This window comes from Sceloporus undulatus, chromosome 1, assembly GCF_019175285.1.
Source record: "Sceloporus undulatus isolate JIND9_A2432 ecotype Alabama chromosome 1, SceUnd_v1.1, whole genome shotgun sequence".
Taxonomy (NCBI): domain Eukaryota; kingdom Metazoa; phylum Chordata; class Lepidosauria; order Squamata; family Phrynosomatidae; genus Sceloporus; species Sceloporus undulatus.
In genome coordinates, this window is record NC_056522.1 from 189691185 (window position 1) to 189713294 (window position 22110).

At 40.2% G+C, this 22110-nt stretch overlaps 1 protein-coding gene across 8 annotated transcripts in view; it reads right to left on the bottom strand.

Moving 5' to 3' along the window:
* The window catches only part of KIAA2012 (KIAA2012 ortholog), an 87812-nt gene extending 68746 nt beyond the window's left edge, over positions 1-19066 (bottom strand). For 4 of the 8 annotated variants that reach the window (XM_042446101.1, XM_042446104.1, XM_042446096.1 and 1 more), the window contains exons 1-2: positions 9487-9891; positions 4411-4695 (exon numbers count right to left, since the gene is read on the bottom strand). The gene's annotated coding sequence lies outside the window, so the exon portion shown is untranslated. Of the gene's footprint in view, positions 1-4410; positions 4696-9486; positions 9892-10559; positions 10671-16206; positions 16328-19029 lie in introns of those variants that run through there. The other 4 variants (XM_042446099.1, XM_042446097.1, XM_042446098.1 and 1 more) reach the window with 4 other exon arrangements.
* Positions 19067-22110: the final 3044 nt, after the last annotated feature.

The window sequence follows — 22110 nt, forward strand, 5'->3', positions numbered from 1 at the left end:
TCAAGCATCCATGATTTGGAAATGTTCAAAACAAGTATAAATTTCAAATATCAAACCTTGATTTCCCATTTTTTATAAGGGACATCATTTTGCTATGTCAATATATTTAATGGGACTTGAGCATCCACAGATTTTGTTGTCCACGGGGGATCTTGGAACCAAACTCGAGCGTATAACAAGGGTCCACTGTATTTAGAAACATAGTTTAGGCTTCCAAAGGAAAGGATACAGTAGAATCCTGCAGAAACCAAACACTAACATTTCAAAAACTTATTAATACTGTACAATGTACACAGAAATGGAAGCCTTTCCATTCACATGTACTCTCTATGCTGCAGAACTCTCCTCTAGTGCATCTACAGCTGTGTGCGAAAATTCATTCCCAACTTTGGCACATGTGCTGACTCTGTACAGGCATTCAGTGTTTCATCTGAGAAAAGCACTGCCACTGCTGCCCACCTCAAGCAGCCCTTTCTGGGCACCCACACCAGCTGAAACCAAATCTAGTGATGTCACTGCCCCTTAAGCAAGATCCTCACATCCATGTGTTAATTGTATTGCAGATGTCATAGAGAATGCAACAACTTCTCTTTGGGACTGTCTCTTTGTATCTCAACAGTTATGATTCAGAGCTAGTCCATGCAATTTTATTGCATGAGGTGAAACAAAATGTGGAGCCCACCAGGCCACATCAATGCACTTGCAAAAATACAGTAATATTTTATTTCCTCTTCCTATAGGACCAAACATATTTACTGCCAAAAAGAAAGGATGGATGTGAGACCAGCCTAGGAATGCGACAACCTGTGAAAAAAACCTAGAAAAAATAGAGGACACATTTTTTCTGTTTTTAAAAAATTTTAAATGGGAAAAGATGGAAAAATTGGATCTTGAAATATATTCCAATCGGTAAAAGGTAAAGGTAGTCAGTCCCTTGACATGAATGTCTAGTTGTAACTGACTGTAGGGGGTGGTGCTCATCTCCATTACTAAGCCAAAGAGCCAGTGTTGTCTGAGGACTATTCTGGAGGTCATTTGGCCAGCATGACAACATCAAACACTGTTACCTTCCCACCAAAGTGGTACCTATTTATCTACTTGCATTTGCATGCTTTTGAATTGCTAGGTTGGCAGTAGCAGGGACTAGTGATAGGAGCTCACCCCATCATGTGGCACTTGGTCCTTGGACTGCCAGCCTTCCAATATTCCAATTGTCAGAATTGGATGAATAAAATGTTTAAGACAAGGTGTTCATACATTTACTCCCTCAAAATTATTTCTAAAAACGATGTAACAGAAAGACTTTCATGTAAGGTACAATATCTGAATTGTTTCAGTTGGTCTTGGTTTCCTTTTCTCTGTTCTTTTGATGGGAATGAATGTTTTATGTCTGCTTGACACCATGGAGGATTAGAGGAGACAAATTAACTAATGTGGATGGTTTTGTCTTTTTTTATTTATTTATTTAGCCTGCTCATAATAATAGTTCTTGTAGCTCCATCTGCAACAGAAAATAAAAACTGTAGAAAGGGAATTCAGTAACTATACTGAATTGTGCTTTCAATAAACCAAATATGATAATGTCATGCCAAAAACTGTATAATTATATTATGAATAGAATAATTTATACTTGTAAACAAAGTGATTTTCAGTCTGTAACAGATGTTAACATCACATATTTTCAATTTGTTCGTTTTAAAAAAATTATAAAAAATTGAGATTCCCCCCATGGTTTCAGAATTTTTGGAAATTTGAAACAGAAATTTGAAAATTTCTGGAAATTTTACATTTTAAGGCAGTTGGAGATCAATATTTTCTAGAAAATATAGTATACCATTTACATTCCGTGTCCTGTATCCACCTGAGAAATTACAGTTGCCCCTCTGTGTCCACAGATTCAACTACCCACAGCATATTACTATGCCATTGTATTTAAGGAACTGAACGTCCACAGATTTTGGCATCCACAAGGAATCCTAGAATCAAACTCTAATGGGTGCCAAGTATTTTCTCCTTATCCTATCCATGTAGTAGGAGCTCAGGAGGATGGTTTGAGGTGGGAAGTGTGCTGCTTCTGCCTCCTTTTAATATCTATTACCTGAGGCAGGAGCTCACTTTGTCTATTGGTAGAGCCAGCCTTTTGTAACCTAGGAGGTCAAGACACATCTTTCATGCTCTAGTGAGGGACTGCTGCATGTTGCAAAAAAAAAAAAAAAAAAGGACTGCTGATGGCTGGTGAGAGTGAGAACAGTGAGCTTTATATCCAGGGGAAAGCTTCAGGCTAAGTTCACATTCCCTCAGAAGAGCTTCAAAAGAGCCTGTCTTGCTCAAAGATATCCTGTGCTATTCCCTAATGTTCCTTCACACCCCTGTCCACTGCGTGCAGGGACACTGCAAACTCAGTCACAAATGGCTACTGGCTAGATTCCTATGTGAGAACACTATTAAAATCACTGGTTCAGAATAAAAACACTGAACAAACACATGGGATACCTTTGTAGGATGTAATTGCTTAAGCTGTTGTAGGTTTTGACTTTATAAATATAATCATCATCACCATTATCATCCTGTTCATCCTACATTTCCCCCCTGAATGTTCTTAATGTTGCCTACATTAAAGAGGTAAGGCATATATTTTACAACAGACAACTAACAGACTGCCTCTTTCATAACTTTCCATATTGGCCCTTAAAATGAAAAATAATTTGTTTTGAAATGAAAGTTAAGCTAAAAAGTGAAGCTGTGAGAAAAAGCAAAGCACATTCAGACTATTTCCTGCCTTTCCGGCCAGAGCACATCAGTGTGCCTGATTTGGTGATATAATGGGTTAATTCTGTCCTCACCGCCTGCCCTCTCTTAAGGCAGCAGCAACAGCGTGATTTGCAAGTGCCTGGGAATATCCCTGCTGGATTCTAATTGTTTGTGGCAGTCCGCACATGATTTCGTGTGTTTGGTCACAGCAGTCCCCTTTTTTCTGGTCCTTTAATCTTTGATGGATGTTGTGCTTGGATACATTGATGTGGCTCATACCACAGGCAGTGAATTTAGAAGAGCAGTTTGTCTTTGCTCTTCAGGCACTGGAGTCCTTATTGGGTCATATGGTATTTATTAATGGAATCCCTTCCCAGGAAAGCAAAAAACAGGGAATGCTGTTGTTAACTGTAATGGCAACTTGAATCTATTCAGATATGCTGGGTACCTCTGGCAACAATATTTGAAGATACTACTCATTCTCAATCAGAATACTGCTTGCATTTCTTTTAAATGGGGAAATCCACGTTATAGCCATGAATTAGTTTAATTGTCATGGTCTCTTCTCTACAAACCTGGAAACTGTAATTCTGTGTAGCTGGAGCTAATGATCTCCAACAGCCAAGACTCAAAGCACCTTGCCAAACTCTGAAATCCCAAGGAAGCTTTCTGAGGATGCTGTGACAGTCAAAGTGATGTAAAACTGATAGCTAAGTTTATAGCAGAGACAAAGGCTGCACCTGCACTACAGAAATAATGCAGTTTGTCACTGCTTTAACCGCCATGCCTCAGTGCTATGGAAATCTAGCATTTGTAATTCTGTGAGAGAATATGCTTTTCTGTCAGAGAGTTCTGGTGCCACAACCAACTACAAATCCAAGAATTCCATAGGATGGAGCCATAACTGTTAAAGTGGTGTCAAACTGCATTAATTCTGCAGTGCACATGCAGCCAAAGCTAAATTACTTAGTTTGCCATGAAAATTGGTCCTTGCCCACTTAATAGTAAAAACTACATGCTATGTTAAATGCAGCAGCAGTCTCAGCTTCCCTCTCATTTCTAAATAGGTGCATGCAAACTCCGTCCAGAGCAGCTGCTTTATCACACTAGGAGACAAACAGGATTTAAACAAGAGTTAAACAGGAAATGCCATGTGATAAACATCAGGCATTTCCTGTTTAACTCTTGTTTAAATTCTGTTTGCCCCCTAGTGTGATAAAGCACATACTGTATGTACAAAGGGAATTTAAAAAAATTTCCCTTACACCTATTTCCCCTTAAATATACCCCCTCATTCAGAAGTGGTTTTTAAAAAAGATACTAATGGTTGTTGTTGTTTTTTAGCTCTCCATACAGATAAAGGAGGAATTTAAAGGAGAAGCATTTGGGAATGGCAGCTAAGCATCTCCATCCACCCACAGCAATCCTGATCCAAATCAGCCAAAATTAAAATGTTGTTCACCTGCACACTATTTTGTTAATGTGGTGTGTAGTTTAGCCTTGACTCTAGTTTTTTTTAAAATATGTACCTACTGATTTTTTTCAAAATCAGATGTTCAAAGGGGCCTATGTCCTAAAAAGGTTAAGAAATACTTCTGTTTCATATTAGAAGTATGTCAAGTATGCATCCATGAACCAGAATGGTTAGCAATCTCTTACCTCTTTCCCACCATATGCCAAGATGGCGCAAGCCAAATCTTGGAGAGTGTGAAGTTCAACATGCAGAGTCTGACTTTTGGTTCCTACTCTTCTTGGGAACTTTCTGCATTGTTTCTGTCTCTTTGATGGTTTGGCTAGATCTTCAGAGTAGAGAACTAAGGCACCTGATCTGGTGCTGTAGGTTTTAGGAAGATGCAGTCTCCAGGATCCCTCCACAACCTGACTGCTATCCAGTAGTTGACTGATATGGGAATGGGTTTCAGGAGACGTCCAATTCAAATAATCCTAACATGATAAAGAGGAGAAGAAAATGGCAATCACTAGAAAGGGAAGCTTGACAAATTTAATCACTTTTACATATATTGTACAGAGCACTCCCATTCTTGAGATCCATCAGATTTTGCAAACAGAAAAATACTTTGGTTGGTGATACTGAAAGCACCAAGAAGTCCAGGAGAATAGGTAGGGCTGTGATTCTGAGTCCTTTTGGGTTATTTGAGACTCTAATGAATGCTACTGGACCTTCCACTCAGAAAAATACTTTTTTAACCCATTCCATGCAACCTCTGAAGTCCATCTGAGGTTTCCCTACAGACCCCAGGTTTCTGACCCCCCTGCTAAGGCTATGCTTTGCTTTCCCTATCTGGTCCACAGACATAACCCTAGCTGAAAGCATAGTTGAAATGAATCCAGATAATTCATTATCATCCCACTGTGTCCAGAGTTACAGGTCTAACAATAGCTCAAGGTACATCTTCACTACACAGTTACATCAGTTTCATACCACTTTTAATTGTCATGGCTTCATCCTATAGGACCCTGGGATTTTTTTAGTTTGGCTAGGTACTTAACATTTTCCATAGGCATTAGAGGCCTCTAAAAGGGGATTCTAAGTACCTCACCAAACTATAAAGCCCAGGAGTCACAGTACAGAGCCATGAAAGTTAAAGTGACATCAAACTGATATACCTGTGCAATGCAGACTGACACATACTGATTAGGACAGGGTAAGAACATGGGCGGCTGCCTTACACTCAGCCAGATTGTTGGTAGGATTCCTTCCTAGCCCTATCTAGAGACCCCTGAAATTTCTTTAGGGTCCTCCATCCAAATACTAACCAATCCCATCCATGCTTAGCTTTCAGAATCAGAAGTGAATGTATATGCTCAGGTAGGTATGAGGAAAGGACAAGATCTGAGAAGAGGCAGTAATATGCAGCAGCAGCAACAACAAAGTCAAGGGAAGGGATGTTTTTAAAAAATGCCCCCATGGCTATTGCCATCCTTCCCACATTGTCTGGGCAGAGAAGGGAAGCTGTGACCCTCTATATATTATTGGACTTCACTTCCCAGTATGGTCAATGGTCAGACATGTTGGGAAATGTAGTCCAACAACATCTGCCATGCCATGGATTCCACACTCTGGCATAGGTTAATTTAACCCAGTCACAGGAACCATCACCAACACAAATAATAGAGTCCATGTGTTTACTTTCACAGCAGGATCAGGCTCCCAAAGGCCCAACAGTGGTAGAAAAGAAGACATATATGAAGAGAGTTTTCCCTGCATTCCCTCTTTCCTAGCTTTAAAATGAGATGGTCCACCATACACATTATCTAAACAAGGTGGACCCCAGGGAGCGTCTATATTAAAACCAACCAACATTTCACAAAAAGAGTGTGCAGGCTTTGGGGTTCACACAGCTCTTCCCAAGACAAGGTGTTACATAAACCAAGGAACTGGAAGAGGGGCAGAGAAAGTCCAAAAATCTGGCCAGATGTTCTCTTAGACCCAATGTGAAGATGGAAACTGGAGACAGAATAAATTACTTATTTTTAGAATGGTATTTAGGAATTCAAACAGCATATTATTCACAAGCTACAGTTTTGTTATGAAGGTCACATATACCTAAAGGCTCTAATTTCATAACTGATAAACCACATGGCTGAAAAAACAAACTATACTTGGAGCTTGGAAGTTACTTTTTTTTCTTTTGGCCAAAACTTTTGGAATCTCTCATGGTCATGCTGGCTGGAATTAGCTGCAAGTAAGTCACACTTCCCAACTCTGCTCACTTCCAACAGCTTCCAGAGTACACTATAATGGTTGCAGCCACTTGTTTTGATCTTTTGGCAATCCACTGTAAGGTCATGAGAGAGTGAAAAGGGATGAACGTGGTTGTCTCAGCATAACCTGAGAGCAGCTGGGAGTCAGCAAAAGCCTTTCCCTATGACTTGCACATGATGAACCAGTCACAAGACCATGACCTCAAAAATATTATTTGGATTTTAGCTTCCACAGAGGACCACAGTAGTCCTTCAGTGCAAACATATGTGGGCGGTAAAGCAAGTCTTAAGGCACAACCATGTGACAAATTGCCACAGAAGGCAATGGTTAAAGAAGACCTTTCCAAAAAAATGTATATAAATGTTATGAATATGCCCTTGTTACAGATAGGATTCCAGTTATTTTCCATCAGTTTCCTTCTGTTTCAACTGTTTTCTTCTCTAAGCACTCATAAGATGCAATATTTTTGGGTCAAATAGGACCTTTTCTTTCCCTAGTATGTACGCTGCGATTGCTATGGTTGTGTAGAATGTGATCCCCAACACAAAATGTACTGGTTTTGCCTCAGCTAGTTGCATCAGAACCTGAGCCAGATCTGCACCACCGAACAGTGCATAGCCCTGAGAAAGAAACACAGAATTTTGCAGATCTGCTCCCGAAGTAAGTCCTGCCTCTAGAGCAGTACTTCCTAACCTGTGGGTCGGGACCCCTTTTGATGTTGCACAACTATCTCAGTTCACACAAATGGTTTTGTATTATCCTGCCTAGTCAGCTCCCCTCACCCCCAACACATGGATCTTCACAGAGGTCCCCTAAGATTACCGGAAAACATATATTTGCATGCAGCAACAAAAATAATTGTATGGTTGGGGGTCACCATAACATGAAAAACTGTATTAAAGGGTTGCAGCCTTAGGAAGGTTGAGAACCACTGCTCTAGAGTTTTGTCACATTGGCCAGCTCTTTCAGGAAGCCACTAAAGAGGCCCACAAACATTTGGGAACACTGATGGATCCATGCTGATTCTCCTCTGTTGTCTCTGGTGTGCAAACCAGCTCTGGCTCTCTAATCCTAACTTCTGGTTTGTCTCTTGGACCAACTCTCATCCACACTCCTGCTTAGTGATTCTACTCAGTTCCAGGTTCTGATTTTCTTGCTTGGCCCTCAGACTGACTCTGACCATACCTTTCTCATACAGAACAAAACTAGGCTCTTCAGAGGTTTGACACAGTAGCATATTTTCCCTCGCCATCGTTGTTTTGCTAATGCAGAAATTACATTCTAAAACATTTATTTCCCAGTACTGAAAACATTACAAACAAGCCTTGAGTAAAACTTTCCCTGTCTATAAAGTTAGCCTCTGATAATCTTTTAGAAAAGACAACAACCACATTTTTCCTGAAATGCACTAATCTGGATCTAAAATAAATATTAAGGCTGGTTTTAAGGAAAAGAATGGAATGGGTTCTCAAGAAATATGAAAAAAAAAATTCCAAGATAAGAGGATATACTTGAGCTACTACCTACATTGGCTTAGGGTTAAAACTGGTGAATAAAAGCCACCAGAAAAAGAACCCTTCTTACATTTTGGTGCTTAGGATTTTCTCTTTCTATCTTAGAACAGGAATCATAGAGAATTTTGTGCAAAACTACCTAAGAGCTGTAATAAATTCAACCCATAGGGGAGGCCCACAGACCCTAGGGGTCCACAGATAGGCTTCTTGCAGTCTGTGAGCTGGATGCAAAAAGTTCCTCCCCTTTTATTTAGGTACTTTTCATTTTTTGTGTCATGGTAAATTTTAAGGTAAACATTTAGCCTTTTCAAGTGCTCATTATCATTTCTTTCATTCCAGCCTAGTCTATGTGAAGTGAATCAATTTCTAATGCAATACAATAAACTATAAGAAATATTTTGTGTGTATATGGGCCCGAACAGATAGGCCAAAATAAAGCTGCTTTGAGTCACTTTGGCAGTATGCTGTTTAAATGATGCATACGTCCTAAGAGGCCGTAAGCCACATCAAAGCCATATTCCAGTCCTAAGGACTCGTAAGATGCGTGTGTCATTTAGACAGCATAACTCCAAAGTGACCTGAAGCAGCTTTATCTTGGCCTGTCTGTTAATGCCCTATGTTTGTGGGTATTTTTCTGTGGAGAGCCAGCATAGTGTAGTGGCTTGAGCATTTGACTATGGAGATTATCACATCAGGGCCAATTCAGCAATAATTGCAGTAGTGAAAGCTAATGCAACAGTAGTGCTGTAGCACTTGATATGTAGTTGTGTAATTTCATGATAATTGCAACATAAATGCCAAATAATATTGAGATTGCACTCCGCACACATCCAAGAATGAATAATTAGTACATTGGAATTGATTGCTTTGGGCATGCGCCGTTTCGGTGCTATAGCACATGTCTGCAAAACATGTTTCCATCCCACACAGAATACAATACAATAAAATAAAATGTATTACTTCACCACATTCTTTTAAGCCAGTGTAAACAAATAGCTCAAAAGAAGACAGAAATCCACTGCAAAACTGATTCTTGCAATGAGAACAGATTGCCTCCACCGAAATGCAGTGGCATTGTCTGAAAATCTTCAGCGTGATCGCGCAATGATGCCAGGATTATGCCTTTTATTCCCAGTTCTTTTTGCCACCTGAAAATCTCCTATGATCCTGGAGACCAGGGTTTGATTCCCCGCTCAGCCATAGAAACTGACTGGGTGACCCTGGGCAAGGCACACACTCTCAGCCTCAGAAACCCCCATGATAGGTTAACAGGAGTCAGAAATGGGTTGAAGACACACAACAATAATTTTTCTGCGGAAGGGTCTATAGCTTTTATCAGATTCGCAAAGGAATCTGTAAGACAATGAGGTTAAGGTACTGGTTAAAGTTGCAAACTACTTTCATATTCAAAAGGGTGTATAGATAATAATTTTGCTGTGATCTCTACATTCGTAATTAAGCTGCCACATGATAACTTTTAAAATTATAACTCACCTCAGGATCAAAATGTACCTCCAGCTTCTCTTGTTTCTTTCTGATCACCTGCCCAGTACCACGACTTAACAAAGACAGACTGGACATTGTCCAACTAGTACATGCACCGATTCAGTGGGCTTTCCATGTGCTTCCAAAAAGGTTAGTTTACTCCATTTTATGATATCCTTTTCTAAGTTCTGACCATAAAGCTAGATAATGCTGTTAAGAGTGGCTCTTTAAACCAGACATCAGACTGTAATTTTGTTTTGGATTAAATGTATGAACAGAAGCATCAAAACGACTGTATAGAAGTTTGGTCCTCTGTTATTTCCTCTGCTGGTTATTATGTTTTTTAGCATCTACCTTGTTTCTTCCATTCTGGTTGGCCCAAGAAATCTGTGAAATCTGCCACCACCATCCTTACTGTGCTCTGAGGTTGTTTCTGTGTTGCTATGGCAGCAAAAGGAAATTAAGTTGTAAACCAGCAAGAGGGCAGGTCAGGAAGAAAGAGAAAGAAAGCAGATTTGGGAAGGCATCAGATTTCAGGAATGGATTGTGCTGAAAAAGCCTCCCCTTCCCCCCCAAACTGGAAAAGCAACATTATCCTTCATGCAGCCGTCATGCAAATTCTATTTTTTCCCAATAAAAAGGGGCACAGATCTGGATTTTATATGAATTGCAGCCGGTGCATGTGTGAAGTTTTTGTCATAGGCTGCATAATTACTTGCTCTCCACTTTTTGGTGTGTCTGTGTGTGTGTTTAGGGGGATGATGAAGATGCCAAATATTATGCTTCAGGAAAGAGCTAGTGGTCTTTTGTGATCAGTCCAAAATATTTCACTAATCTTCCTCCTGATCTCTATCCTGCCATTACTGTACTCCTTCATTTTTCGAGTCATTTCAATTTTTTACTTGCTAGCATTTGCCAAGACCATCTCTATTTTTCTACAAAGACTCACTTCCATTTTTTTTGAGTAAAAAATTGTACCATTGTAAAATTGCAGGGCAACGCTTCTGATGAAGATTTGAAGAGCTAGGCACCCCCCTTACTTGCCAATTATTCTCCCCTCATCTGTGTAAGCACAACTATACCTGAAGGTACTTCCCCTAGTTGTGGGCTCTTCCGAACTGATGTAAAGAAGTGTGCCTTCTCCTTGAGTTTTGCCAGTTGTTACTGCCACCATGGCTGCTGCCAACCTGCAGAATTAATGCATACTGACACTGCTTTAACAGTCATGGCTCCATGCTATTGGAATCCTGGGATTTGTAATTTGTTGGGGCACCAGAGCTCTCCAACAGATGTCCACTCATGCCATTCTTTTGCCTGTAGCAATATCTTGGATCTCCACTAGGGCTCTTGTTGTTGTTAGCTACTCTCAAATCAGTTCCGGCTCATGGCAACCCTGTGGATGAGACATCTCCAAAAATCCTTATCCTCCACTGCCTTACCCAGATCCTGAGGTTTTAAAAAACAAACAAACCAGGACATGGTTTCCTGAGATGGCTTCATGGTTTCAAGTAGAAATCTTCTTCTCTGGAGTTTTTATAAAATTCTGCATGAAGTGTAACAGGGTCATTTAACTCATGCTCTGATGGACTTTGTTGTTGTCAAGTCATTTCCGACTTATATCAACCCTAAGGTGAACCGATCATGGAGTTTTCTTAGCACAATTTGTTCAGAGGAGGTTCACCATTGCTTTTCCCTGAGGCTGAGAGCATGAGACATGTCAAAGGTCACTCAAAGGGTTTCATGACCAAGTAGGGAATCAAACCCTGCTCTCCAGAGTCATAGTTCAATAGTCAAACCACTATGCCCCATAGGACTATACCACAATAGTTCTAAATAATAATAATAAAATGTTATAGTTGGTGCTAGAAACTATTAGAAAATAATCCAGGACAGGACAACTGAACGTAGTTTCAAAAGCCAAACAAACAAGCCTCCCAGGAACTAGAGCAACAAACATCACAACCTCCTGACACATTTGCCCCATCTGGAGTAGCGCTCAGGCAGCTCAGCCCAGGGGAAGGGAATGTCTCCAAGAGAGAGTGGCCTCTTGTACTCAGTTCCTTAATAACCTTATTAATTGCCATCATATCCACTTCGAGTTATGGCGACCCTATGAATGAAAGACCTCCATCACCCTGTCCTCCACTGTCCTATTCAGGTCTTGCAGATTTGGGGTTGTGGCTTCCTTGATTGGGTCTATCCATCTGGAATGTGGTCTTCCTCTTTTCCTACTGCCTTCTACCATCCCAACTCCCAAGCATTATTGTCTTTTCTAGTTTGTCAGATCTTCTTATAATGTGTCCAAAGTTTAGCCATCTTGGCTTCTAGGGAGAGAGTTCAGGCTTGATTTGCTCAAAGACCCATTATTGTCTTTTTAGCCATCCACAGTATCTGTAGAACTCTTGAACACCACATTTCAAATGAGTTGATTTTCTTCAGCCTCCTTCAGCTTTCACAAGCTTACATAAAAATTGGAAATACAATGCTATGGACCATCCTGACTTTGGTATTAAATTATGTACCTTTACACTTGAGGATCTTGTCTAGTTCCTTCATAGCTGCACTCCCAAGTCCTAGTCTTCTGATTTCTTGACTGTATTCTCCACTCTGATTAATAACAGTCAAGGAATAGAAAATCTTGAACTATTTCAATGTTTTCACTGTTTTCACTGTACTTTAAAGTTATGTAAATCATCTGTGACTATTTTTCCCCCTTAATATTCAGTTGTAAACCTGCCTTTGCATTTTCTTCCTTGACTTTCTTTAAGAGGCATTCCAGTGTTTGTTTGTTGCTAGGAGTATGGTGCCATATGGGTATCTTAAATTGCAGATGTTCCTTCCTCTAATTTTCCCCACCTCCTTCCTTGGAGTCTAATCCATCTTTGCAGATGGTACATGTATATGGTAAAGATCTAAATACCCTAAAGGCACCAGATCCCATCTGATCTTGGAAGGTAAGCAGGGTCAGCCTTGGTTAACACTTGGATGGAAGACTGCCAATGAATTCCATCTGCATATCGTAAATTGTTGTTGTTCTTTCCTCCAATTTTCATGTCTCCTTCCTCCAATGCTGCTTTACGTATGGTATATTCAGTGTACAAGTTAAACAGATGGGGTGATAAATTGGAGCCTTTCCTGACCTTCTTGCCAATTGGAAACCATTTAATATCTCTGTATTCTTGGCCTCTTGTCCTGAGCAAAAGTTATACATTAGGATAATGAAACGTTGTGGTATACCCATTTTATTAAGAATGATCCATAGTTTTCATGATTAGCACAATTAAACACTTTACTATGGTCTATAAAGCACAGATCGATTTTCTTCTGAAATTCTTTGACATGCTTCATTATTCAATAACTTCCATCCTATAATACCTTTATTGGATCAACCAAAATGCACAGTTACATGTTGCAAGCTTTGGAAGTCACACTGGCTTCTTCATCAGGCAAACAGGAGAAAGCAATTGAAGATATTAGTCATAGGCCTGCATTTTCTGTTTCTGGTCTTAGTTCAGATGGTAGGGACTCGGGAGGGCTATCTGCAGGCTGGCACCTCCCCCTTTAGCCATGTGGTCACTGGTAGATTTTCAAAGTCAAGGAAATGTAATGTCCATTTGCAATTCAAAGAAGATGTTTCCTTGGAATCCAGCATGTCTCCTTTTCCATTGTGAAGGTACAGGCTCCTATGTAGGCAGAGAACACTGAATTTCTCAAGAAGTCTTCATGTTTTGCAGCAGGAAAAGTTTACGTGGTGCAGAGGCAAAGCATGCCAATCAGTCCCAATATTAGGGGGAAAATGCTTTTACCTTTGTTGGAGGCAGAAGCCTTAGATGGTAAGGTCCCAGTGCACTGGCTCTTTCCATAGGATTCCCCTGTGACAATTAAAATTAAGTATCTTGAAATCCAAAAAAACATTAACAAATCAAATAATATCCAAACAATGACTATGACTAACATCTTCAATTTCTTTCTCCTGTTTGCCTGATGAAGAAGCCAGTGTTACTTCGAAAGCTTGCAACATGTAATTGTGCATTTTGGTTGGACCCATAAAGGTATCATTGTTTGGCTGTTATTGGATTTGCTATATGGCCAACACGGCTATCCCAGATGTTCATTATCCAATGTATATTGGCAATATGATCCCTAATTCCTCCTCCTTTCCTGAATCCAGCTAATCTGGCATTTCCTGCTCTAAGAGGTGAACCACTTAATTTACTTACTATGGCGGTTTCTAGACCGCCAAAAAGTATGTGCTCGGCACGTACTAGGGTTACGAAAGGGCGTCTCTTCCGGACGCCCTAACCCTAGTATGTGCCAAGCACGTACAAAATGGCAGTGCCCATTCTACATGGGCGCCACCATTGGGATGTCACGACTGCGCCGCCTCCAAATGGACCGGCGTAGAAGTGACGTGCTGGCGCCGTGTGAGGGCGCCTGGGGTGCCCTTTCCGCAGCACCGGAAAGAGCTCTGAAATGGAGCTCCTTCCAGCTTTGCGTTGCTGGGTGCAGCCTTTAGACAGCTGCACCAGTGACGCAAAGCAGAAAGGGGCCAAGCAGCCCCTTTCTTTTTGTCCCCGCCGCCGTCGGGTGTCCTTGGGGCATGAAGCCCCAAGGACACCCCTTTCCAGGCCGCAGGGAAGTAGCCTTTTGCCGCTTCCCCACGGCCTAGAAAGAGGTGGACCGGGGCCTCAGAGGCTGCCGCTGTGGCAGCTGAGGCCCCAATCCGGCAGGGAAAGGGGTGGGTACAGGCCACCCCAAAGGGGCGGTCTGTAAACCACCAAAGATATTGCCTGTTGCAAATTTGAAAAATACTACATGTAGAGATCTTCTACTACCACTGCACCAAACAACATATGACTTTAAAGAAACAAAACCTGAGACCTCCAAAGAGGAAATACAGGTTCTTAGCCGCTCCTACAGATTTCAGTCTCAATGTGAAAGCCTTTTCTTCTTTTTCTCCCATGATGCCTGCGAGCACTGACACCTTCTGGGACTTTCCTCTTATGCAACAGACTTTTTATCTTTTCCACACCCTCTTTTCCTACATCACTCTCACCTGCAGCCATTTCCCTCTTCCATCTTTTCCCTCTATTAGACACTGGCTGGAACCCTGTTTACTAGTTATGAGATCACAAGCTAGATTTACAACCTTGTAACTGTTGGGAGTCAGATTTACAATTCTTAATGACTGAACATGACCTCCACCCCAAAAGTGACCCTTTCAGCCTGGCAGTGCTCCAACTGAAAAGTTTCCAAGGTACTGTACAACAAGACAAGGCATTTTCAGGTGACCAATATTTGCTGGAACATGTGAACCTGGAAACTATAGTTACTAAGTTTTTTGTGGGTTTTTCGGGCTATGTGGCCATGTTCTAGAAGAGGTTTTGTTTCCCTGACGTTTCGCCAGCATCTGTAGCTGGCATCTTCAGTATACCCAACTCCTTTCCAGGCAAGCATTCTCTGAAGATGCCAGCCACAGATGCTGGCGAAATGATAGGAAAAAAACCTCTTCTAGAACATGGCCACATAGCCCAAAAAACCCACTAAAAAACTATGGAAGCCGGCCACGAAAGCCTTCGACTTCACGTATAGTTACTAAATTTAGAATAAGCCAGGATCTTCCACTAATTTCAAACCATGGTTTGAATGTGGTAGGAAATTATAATTAATTACAGCCTCCTGTATGCTGAGAAACGAAAAGGCTACATGGCAGGATACAAGGCTGGTCCATATCTCAGTTTTTATTGTCGAAAAGAAAGTTTAATATTCTTTTAATTCCTTTACATATTCTTTGCTAGGATGTTCTTACTTCTGGCTGAGCATAGAATATTAAATAGCATGCAGTGATAGGTGCTGAGAAAGGGGGATCATCTTTTTAGCTGGATCATAGGATGGGGTCTCCCCATTGTACCTTTAAAGGGCCCACAAGCATGCAAGCATTCAAGAGTGTGTCAAAAGATATGAAAATCATTGGGACCTAGAATGTCATTCAGCTTGGAAGTATAATCTGCACTGTAGATTCTGAAAAAAATAGAGGTGTTATTTTCATTTTGTATTGCTGCAATTTTATTGTTTCTCCCCTCCCCTCACTTTGTAGAGGCAGAATCCTCATTTTAGGGCAGGATCAGAGAGAATCCTTTCCTCCCAAACTTGCTTTTACAGCAAAAGCTAATTTGTCTTGAGAATTCAATTGAACTGGCAGGGAGAGGGAGTATTAATCTGGTTTTAGAGGGGAAAGCATTCCATTGATACTGTGACGGCAGCCTTGTATTCACTGCAGAAGCTGGTACAGTCTGTCAAGTGCACTTGAGCATCAGTCTTCTAAAAGTGCCCCCCTGCTGCCATGTACAAAGTTATACAGCAGGCTACCTTCAGTTGGATTTTGTAGACTGCCTTTCACACAACATGTCCTCAAAGTGCTTTACAAAATACAAACGTCAACAAAAAAATGTACAAAAACAAATACACCTTCAAGTACAAGATAAGAGTTTCACAAGCAGATAGAAACAGCTTCTTACACTGGGCATTAGAAGAGACTTAGACATCTGTTGCTTTATATCCTTGAAGGGGGAGAACATTTGGATAGGGAGCCGCACTGGTTTCCTATATGTAGAGACTGAAAGGTGACCATTACTGATCATTGCCTAGGAGCAATTCTATGGCATGTGTAACCTCTGAACACATTAGCTCCTTAAAATCACATATATGTTGTATGTTCATGTGTTCTACCTTACAGAGGAATCCCCTGTGCTTGAACGGCTGTCCAGTGCAAGTCCAGTTTGGAGACAAAGAAGCCCATAAAAAGGAGATCAACAGGAGCCTTGAAGTTGTCCATCCACACCTGGAGTGCCTGGAAACCAGTAGAAAAAGCAAGAAAGCAGACTAACTTTTACAAAGCCTTCTCACTGTGGTAAGGTGGCTTGTATTCCTATTTTAAATCTTAAAAGGTGTTATTTTAATAATTAAATGACAATGATGTTAATGGGCTAAGTAACAGTACTTCACATTATTTTATTTAACAGCTTGTCATGGTAATTTTGTGGGGCTGGTCACCTTTTGGTAATTTTAATTATTTCTTTAATTGGAGTGAAACATTGCAGTGGCGTGTTATTAACAATTATCATAACAAATTAATTTTATAATTAGCATTAGCAAGTGAGATTTTGAAATTAATGTTATAAAATGCTAAAGCTTGTGACTCTGCACAGTTGGCCTAAGACTGAATGTCTAAAGGAGAATCCTTGCTTTGACTCCTCTCACAAGTTGCAGGACCAGGAACTTTTGATCTATAACAACCTGTTCATGCAGCACTCTTTATGAAATCTCTTTAGATCTAAAACTACATTTGATCGAGCAAAAAAGAAAAGAAAAAAGTAATTTCATATAATTTCTTATTACAAAAGAATAACATACAAATAATAAAATTCAACAACAACATGTCAACTAAAAAAAGGCAGCAAGCATCAACAATAAATCAATTAGATTTAATAATGGGGGGAAATCATCTAATGTTTAAAGTCCATCAAAAAAAGGTAAGCTAATCACATATAAGGAAAGCCAGTGTGACATAGTGGTTTGAGTGTTGAACTGTGACTCTGGTGACCAGGGTTCGCTTCCCAACTCAGCCATGGAACCCCACTGGGAGTCATATGATCTCAGCCTCAGGGGAAGGCAATGACAAGCCACCTCTGAACAAATGTTGCCAAGAAAACCCTATGATAGGATCACCATAAGTTGGGGATAGGACTTGAATGCACATAACACACATATACACAATTACATATAAATTAAAAATAAAATAATTATAAACATTTAAAATATGTTTAAATGTTAATGGGTTGAAATACTGTATATACTCGACTATAAATTGACCTCATGTATAAGTCAAAGGCAGGTTTTGGGACCAAAATTATGGATTTTGATAAGACTTATGGATAAGTCGAAGGTAAAACTTAGGTTCTTGTAACAAAGCATGTAAAGGATGACACAAAGGAAAATGATGCCAAAGAACTTACAAAATTCTGGCAGGCATAATTGTTTATAGTCACCCTAAAGGCTGGATAGATAAGAGAGTAGAGGGGATCCATGCTTCATTTTGGTGCTTACAGGATGGACTAAGCTATTGCCTTTTACCACTCTGTTCAGAGAAAGGAGATGGTTCCTTTTTTAGATATATAAGAGTTAAAGTACAGTACTTACATCAACCTATGGGTAAGTTGACCCAGTTTTTTGGGGGGTTAATTTATTGACTAAAATTTCAAGACTTATACATGAGTATATACAGTAAATGAAATGATCAGGCAGTGGCCAGTTAGTCCCCCATTACTATGGTTTTCATTTCTTTCAGTTTGAATCACCTACCTCCAAAACATGGAGGGCCAAGATGGAAAACAAGACTTCCATTGAGTCTCATAATGAGTGTTAATGCTTCTCTTGTAATTTCTTTGGGGAGGGGAATCTAGCCTATTTTTTTTTTAAATTTGCCTTTGCATCATGTAAACTAAGCAGGATCAGCCCTGGTTAATACCTGGTTGGAAGACTGCCAACGATTGCCAGTTGTTGTAGGCTATATTTCAGAAGAGGGAACTGGCAAACCACATCTGGTTTTTCCTTGCTTGAGAAAACTCTATGAATTTCATGGGGTTGCCACAAGTCAACAGACAACTTGAAGGCACATTTACACAAAACAGCCAACCGTGATTGCATTTGCCTTGGCAATGGCCACAGCACACAACAGCGATTGTCTATCTTTACTTATGTAGAGATAGGTAAAAAATAAAGGTAAAAAATCTAGCGCAGCCACAAAGTACATATACACCTGCGCTTTCCCACCCTACCCCTGAACATGTTTACTTGGCACCTTAACACACCACAAGTGTAAATTGCTTCTCTTGTAACAGTTTCCCCCCACCTTTCAAGTGAATATTAGTTCTTGTGAAAGTTGCTGAGTTGATATCCTTGGAGGCGATGGCTCCAGCTCTGTACACAAATTAGGTTTAGCAAAACACAGTCACAGTGCAGCGTTTCCAGTCAACCTGTCTGAGCCACATTTGTCAAGGGGGTGAGGGAAGAAGGTAGAGTAGATGAATTGCTCTGCTTGTGTCAAAGCACTTCTTCTGAGGCTGTCAACATGGAAGCCAATTAGCACCAGAGATAGCAGGATGGGGCTTGGGGGGGTTATTTTCAGCACTATGGACACATGGGATCTGAAACGCTATTGCTGCTTACAAGGTTAAGCAGGCATTGACTATGATAACTGCACATATTTGTGCAACCCATCCCACCCTACTTCTCACAAAGTGTCTATATTTTAGAACAAAACCAAATACTAATGACTGTGGAATATATGCCTGTATGCTCCAAAAGCAGGTGCTCATGTTTTTAAATCTTCAAGGAATTTAATTTTGTCACCATCAGTCACAACTAGGGCCCCCAAGGGTCACTTCCAGAGTTTGGAACTTCTTACATACAGAAGCTAGACTTGTTTCTCCTTTGCTGTCTTTCTGCCAGCAGACAAAACTCAGGCAAGCCTTTGGCATGCATGTAAAATACCTTGTGAGAGCCACTGTGGTGTAGCTGTTTGAGTATCGGACTACGACTCTGGAGACCAGGGTTTGATTCCCCACTTGGTCATGAAGTCCATTGGGTGACCTTGGGCAAGTCACATGCTCTCAGCCACAGGGGAAGGCAGTGGTGAACCTCCTCTGAACATATCTTGTGAAGAAAACCCTGTGAAATAAATCAGAAATGGCTTGAAGGCACACAACAACAACAACAACAACAACAAGCTACCCTGTAGCTGTAAGCAGAATAACCAGAGGTCTTTTTATTTTGGCATTTTTAACTGTGTTTTTAATGCAAATATTTTTAGATTAAGATTTAATTATGAATTCATTCTAATGTTATTTCATTACTATTAGCCTCCTTATTGTTAGAGGTTTTAGAGGAAAGGCAGGGATTAAACGGATTCATCTAGCACAATATTATCAATACTGGTTGGCAGCTGCTCTCCAAAAGTTACCTTTCCTTTGCTCTGTCTGGAGATTTGAGGAATGAGCTCAGGATATTTAGCAGGTAAAGCACATGTGCTGCCGCTAAACTAAATCGCCCTAGTAACTAAATGCTGGTAACATTTCTTTGGGAGTTAAACCATATTAATTTATGTAACATTAGGTTAATATTGGTTGGGTTTAACTAATTTGAAAAGCCTGAAGTCGTAAGTATAGTTTTCCAAGACCTTGTTCTTAGCTTTTGCCAGAGAAGACAGCTGAATTTTGCATTCAGAACAATTAATCAATGCATTTTGAACAGTATACTGCTGCTATAGGGATAACAAATTATACCATTCTCATTCTTTAAAGACAGTGGACAAAATGTTACAATTGTCAGCTGCATAGCCTAACACAAAGTCTTTGGGTGTAGTCACACAGCAGAATTAAAATAGTTGACACCACTTGAACTGCCATGATGTATCCCTACAGAATCGTGGGATTTCTGGTTTGGTGAGGTATTTGTTTGGTCTGTCAGAGAGCTCTGATGCTTCACCAAACTGTAAATCCCAGGATTCTATAGGATAGAATCATGGCCATTAAAGTGGTGCCAAATTGCTTTACTTCTGTTGTGTGGCTGCCTACACCTTTTGTCTGCATTGGTAATTATTTAGGAGTAAGCATGTTTATCATTCGTGACCTTACATGCTACACTGCAGAAGATACAGAACTTTATTAAATATACTTTAAGTAAAATTATTTCCAGAGAGGTTTGAGAATTAATTAAATCAGTTATGAGTGTGAGAAGCTTACAAAGCATGCTGAATACTAAATTGGTATAATGTGTACAAATCTAAAACAGGAATGAGGGAATGGATATGTGGTTGAGACTCAATTTACAACTTATTCATATATGTGTGTGTGTACATGAGGAATAGTGGACGTGCAATATCCATTAATTCATCTGAGAAGTTGTATGAGGCTTTTGTGAAAGTAATTGTCATTAATGTACTGCAGGGGTGAGGAACATGTTTTCATCCGTGATGCAGTGTGTATGACTATGATACATCATACAGTGTTGAACATTAACATGTGAATTGGTAGCTTATTGTCCACTTGCAAGCGCACAAACTAAGAAATGATTAGAACATCTTCAAATGAGTAAGCTTCATTTGGGAATTTACAGTGCAGTGCTGTATCTCTCTATGTGTATGTGCCTTCAAGTCACTTCTTGATTTATGGCAACCCCATGGATTTGTATCTGCTCAGAAATAAACTCAGTGGAGTTGAGTAGGATTCATTCCCAACTAAGCAAGTAAAAGAGCCTTAATTGAAGCCTTAATTAATAAAACATATTATATAACTGAGGGTGCATCTGCATTGTTGAAATAATTCAGTTTGACACCACTTTGACTGCTGTGGCACAATGCTGTGGAATTCTGGGAATTGTAGTTTGTCATGACGTTGGAGCTCTCTGACAGAGAAGGCTAAATATCTGACAAGACAAAACTACAATTCCTAGAATCCCAGTGTTAAGCCATGACAGTTAAAGCACTGTCAAACTGGATTATTTCAGCAGTGCGGATGCAGCCTAAGTTGCAGATTTTATTTTATCTTTGTAGAGCAAAGTTAATGGGGGCAACAGGTTCAACATGAAGGCTCATGCTGGAGCCTCAATGGTATTAGAGATGCTTGCATAATCAATGGAACTCAAAAACTGAAGCAAAGGGCGATTGCCATCTTAAACACATTGACCAGCAAATAAATCCCATTGTATTCAGTGAGAATTACCAGTAAACATGCATAGGATTGCACTAAAAATGAGACTGACTACCCACTTCAGGGACATCAATAATATTCATAGCAAAGATGTTTTGTTTGGTAGAATTTTTTTTAATGCATCAAATCTGACTGGCTTTTCAGCCCCTCTCTAATAGAATTGGAAGGGACCTGAAAGATCATTGAGTCCAGCCCTGTGCAAAGGGAGGGAATCTAAAGTGTATTGGGTAAGTAAGTCACACTCTCTCAGTCTCAGAGGATGATGATAGCAAACCCCTTCTGAAAAAACGTGCCAAGAAAATTCCATGATAGGTTTGCCTTGGGATACCATAAGTTGGAAATGACTTGAAGGCACACAACCAGTGATTTTTAACCCCTTTGTATGATAAAGATGTCAGCAGACCTTCAAAAGTTTGCAAAATATATTTTGTGGCTTTTTTTCTTGGCCCCATAAAAGATATCCCTGTTTTGTGGATTTTAAATAAAAATGTGTAGCCTTAGTTTCTCCGGTTAATTTCTTCTTAAATTAGTCTCTCTATCATTTTTTTGTTCCTGAGAACAAAATGTGTGGGTGGCTCTACATCCTCCTGGGACAGTCCTCCTTCTCTATGGTGGGACTGGGATTTGAACCCTCACCTCAGAGCCCCAGCATGGTATAGTGGTCTGAGCATAGAATTAGGAAAATATGGGTGACCTCAGGCAAGTCACACCTTCTCAGCCCAAGAATCCTACAGTGATAGGGTTGTCATGAATCAGAAACAACTTGAACCAGGGTGACCAGGCATCCTCCTTTTCCAGAACATATCCTACATTTCAATCTTCTGTCCAGTGGGAATTCCAAAATGTCCTCCATTTTAAGCATGAC